The sequence below is a fragment of the Sodiomyces alcalophilus genome (genome assembly GCF_042370955.1).
Source record: "Sodiomyces alcalophilus JCM 7366 unplaced genomic scaffold ACRALscaffold_3, whole genome shotgun sequence".
NCBI classification, from domain to species: Eukaryota; Fungi; Ascomycota; class Sordariomycetes; order Glomerellales; family Plectosphaerellaceae; genus Sodiomyces; species Sodiomyces alcalophilus.
In genome coordinates, this window is record NW_027263534.1 from 1,882,452 (window position 1) to 1,887,040 (window position 4,589).

Genomic DNA, 4,589 nt, shown 5'->3' on the forward strand with positions numbered 1-4,589 from the left:
TAAATATAAAGTAGAGGAAGTCCTGGCTTATCGCTATAATGGAAACAGGCACGAATACCTTATTAAGTAGGCCGGGTATAAATATAAATATAATATATAGGAACCACGAAGATATCTCCCCGATACGCTTATTAAGGAGTATTATAATTAAAAGAGTAGGACTAGTTAATAGTATTATTAGCGCCCCGCAGGGACTTTTCTTATTCAGGTCTAGGGAAGAAAAAAAAATAGAAAAAGAAAAATTAAAAAAACAAACGCTAACGCCCCCCTAACTCCTCCTAGCCCGATCCTAACAACTACTATAAGATATCCTTAGTTATTTTCTAGGCCGGTTTTTTTATAAAGACCGGCTAACTTCGAATTTTATTTAACTAACTAGCCTAGGCGGCGGGCGATAATAGCTATATAGCGCTCCGTGTAAATAACGGTATTACGCCTTTTATACTCGGCCTCCCCCTTCTCTTCCTAGTAACGACGCGCTATAGGGTTAAACCCCTTATTATCCTAGGCGTATTTTTTATAGCCTTAAGGGCCCGATATAACTTAGTTTAGACCCGGTAGGCCCGGCGCTAGTATATATTAGTAGTGCTTATTATAAAGATATTAGGCCGACTTATAGACGTCTAGTCGTCTAGACTATTACCGCCCCGTACGGCCGCTACTAATATTTTCTATAGCTCCTTAGCTACCCGCTCCGCCTATAATAAAAGCTATATATCCAGTTAGTAACCTTAGGAGCGGTTAAAGTGGAGGGGACTATAGCTATGTAAACGTACTAACTCGTAGTCGCGGCTATTATTATTATAGTAGTAATAGCATTTATTAGATACCTTACTACCGCGGCAGGGCCATATAATAAGGGGACTAGTGTTACAAACAGCGTATAACTCAATTGCGTAAAATAAGCGATCGATCTGTTAATTTAATTGACTCTGTGGAAAAATCTCTGATCGTAGTGCTAAGTTCCTACCCTTATTCCTGCGGTAGATCCACTCCCACTTTCGGGCCCGTAATAACCCACTCCGAACCTGCTTTAGGCCAGCCTATGCGACACACCCCCCCAACTAAACAACTATATAACAGTTACTTAGTTAACGTTATTCACAGGCGTCTTCCATCGATATATCCCCTTCTATAATATCTACGTAGCTCCTATCGAACTTCTCTTCCAGCTCCTCCAGATACTCCGGTAAGATCTCCTCTAGCTTATTTATATAGAGACGTCCCTATATATCCATCACTCCTACCTATTTCCTAAAGCTTATAAACTTTTCCCTAGACAGGACCTTCGTTAATCTATTAGCGATTATATCGGCGCTTATAACGTAACTGACTTTAATCCTTCCACTCTGCTATGCCTCTCGTAGCTAATAGTTATATATATCCACGTACCGTAATCGTGTATTTAATTAAGCGATCTCCGCTATTAGCAGGCGTATCGTTTAGCTATTATCGCATCGTATCTATAGTTATGGATCGTCGTTAAATATCATACCCATCGCCTCTAATAGCCTCTTCGTGAATATCCCTTCCTTCGCATCTTATACCAGCGAGAGCAGCTCTGCCTCTATTATTAACGTTATCACCGTTACTTACTTATTAGCTCGCCAGGCTACTATGCTTCTAAATAGACGTATCACAAACGCCTAACTACTCTTTCGATTAATTAAATTATCTATAAAGGACGCGTCGGTGAATACCTCGATAAAGTCACCTCCACCTAGTTCTAGGGCCTAGGTCTATATAGCTAGCAGATATCGGATTAAATAGTCGGCTGCTTCGTGATACTAATGGCTCGGATTTACGTTAAATCCGTAGAGTCGTGATACTATAAAGGCGATATCGGGGCGTGTAATTATTATAGCGTATAGAACTGATCCTATCTTTCGTTAATAGCTTTTAACGGTAGTGGACTTCCTAGCGTACGGCAGCAGCTCTGCCGGCTTTATAGGGCTTATAGGTTTATAATTAGATACCGTTAATAACAGATATCCTACCTTCACGATATAATCGCGTTATAATAGCTATATCCTCCTTAAGGGACGGTCCCGAATAACCTTAATCCTAAGGAACCACTATAGTGGCTGCCCGCCCTGCAGGGCGTAGTGCTCTTATAGGCTAGCAATAGCCTGTTCTATCTCTTCCTTAAAGTCTTCCTTAAAACCGATCACGATATTATTCATATAGAAGAACAGGATTAACCCACGGCGTATAAAGTAGCAGGGCTCTTACGGCACTATCTTAAATCCGTCTCTTTTCAACACTTCTATAATATATTTTTGCCATAGCAATAAAGACTCCCGCAGCCCGTATAACGCCTTCTTTAGCAACAGTAATTAACCCGGTACCGCGGTCCCGGGCAGGAACCGTATATATATATCGTGGGTAGAGGGGCGTGCATAAAGGCGTTAACGATATTATACTATATTAGAGATAGGTCGAAGCGAGCGGCGATCGCTATTAACGATCTAAAAGAGCGACCGGCGAGAGTAACGGTATATATATCTTCTAACGAGTCCTAATACTATTAATCTCCACGGACCACTAATCTAGCCTTACACTTCTATAAAAAGCCGTGCTTATTAAACTTATAGGTTATCACCCATATACAGCCTAGCACTTAATACCCCTTCGCCCTGTCTTTTAGCACCGTAATCCACGAGCCTATCTCTTTATAACTCTTTAGGTGATCCCTTTAGGCTTATCGGAATAGGATTTCGTATAGGTGGTTTTTAAGGTCTTATTGATTTCTTAGAGGGGGCGGCAGTTACTTACGGTATATCTTACGGGGTCTTTTAAGTGCCTTTTTAATTTTTAACTTCGTTAGCGGCTTACTATTCAAATTACGGACTAATAGGGTATATCTTCCTACGTTAAATACAGAGATCCAGACTCGGTTACTGCTATAGCTTCGAAATTTAGCTCCCCCCTGCTCTATAGGCATATAGCCCGTAAAAGCAGCCGCCGTAAGCCCTGCCTAAGGAGGGGTTTCTAGTGGAGTTAGAAGGTGACTATTATCCAGGCATTAGTAATTAATTATAGCCGTGGAGGAGTCTTTTTTTAGCTCCGGCCTCGCAGGCTCTATAAGCTCCTCCCACCGTTCCGGCCTCTCGGGCGCTATAAACGGTCATTCCGGCCTCTTAGGCTCTATAAACGGTTCCACCCCCCGAGCCTCGAGGCCGGCAGGCGCAGCCCTTAAGAGAGGTTCGTTAACCTCGCTGCCCGACTAGAGAATGGGCTCGAAGTGTGCTATTATAAACGTATCGGCTGCCTTATCTTACGGCTCGCCTTATTTAATTATATATATCTCTAGTAGGCGGATCTAATTAATAATATCCGCTAACTACTCTTTTATTAATTAACGTAAATCATCCTTTAGGGCTTCGAGTCTACCGTTAAAATACTCTTATTCGTTAAAGATAACGTTACGTGTATAGACGATCCCGTTCCTTCAAAGGCCAGGAACCTAAATATGGTAAATATTAGTTAAATCGTAGCCCATAAGGTAACCGATATAGGCCCGCGGCGCCAGCCGGTTTTAAAGCTTTCCAGACCTCGTCAGAGCTGCTCTGGTTATAGGAAAAGCTTTATAACCAAAGGCCCGAAGGTGCCCTAACTACGGCTTGCGTAATAGATAACTTCGAACAGGGTCTTCTAGCCTAGACATTATTTAGGCGTTCTGTTTTATACGTAAACGGTAATAGGGATAACTTTAACCCATAGGAAATTACGCAATCGGGAGTATATTCGTATAGCTCGTGCCTTCTATACTATAATAGCTCTAGATCTTTCGGCACTACCGTTCTATACGGGGGTCTCTGCTAAAGAGGACTCTAATTAGATACTAAAACCCTTAGCTACGCCCTGTATTTCGAGCGATTATATCAGTTCGTTATCACACTCAAAGACCCGTACCTGCCGGTTAAATTAACTCTAAACCTATCAAGTATATTAGTTTATAACTGTATAGATATCGGAAGCCCTCTTTAACGTTATAACGTAACAGGCCACGAACCCGCTATATCGATCCGTAAAGAATATAATCTGCACGTATCCGTCGGCGGTTAGTAGGAACTCCGTGAAATCGATTACCCACCTCTCGCCGGCGTAGCTTAGAGCTATACGGGTCCGCCTACTAATCTAACGACTTATCTTCGATTAAGCGTAGGCATCGCACTCCACTATTCCGGGCCCCTTTAGTTTAACGCCCTATAACTACTCTTCCAGTTATTTTATTATATTAGGGCCAGCGTGCCCTAACCGGAGATCCTATAGGTTACTATCGGCTTAGCTAGCTGCCCTCTTAATCGGTTTTCGGATTAATAGACTCAGGGCTAGAAGAGCAGTAGTAACGGGGGCGTTAGTGACTAAAGACAGCTCTATAACGGTTTAATCGTAGTAGACACTTAGCTTATAAAGGATTAATTAGTCACGGCGGCGTATATAATCGTTCAGTGGCTCTTAGTCCTACCAGTAACCGTTCTGCCGTATCTTCTTATTAGAGACTAGGTTATAGATAAAATCTTCGTAGTAGGCTATATCTTTTAACCGGAACTTTATCGGGCCGGCCGTTCCTTCTATTATTATAA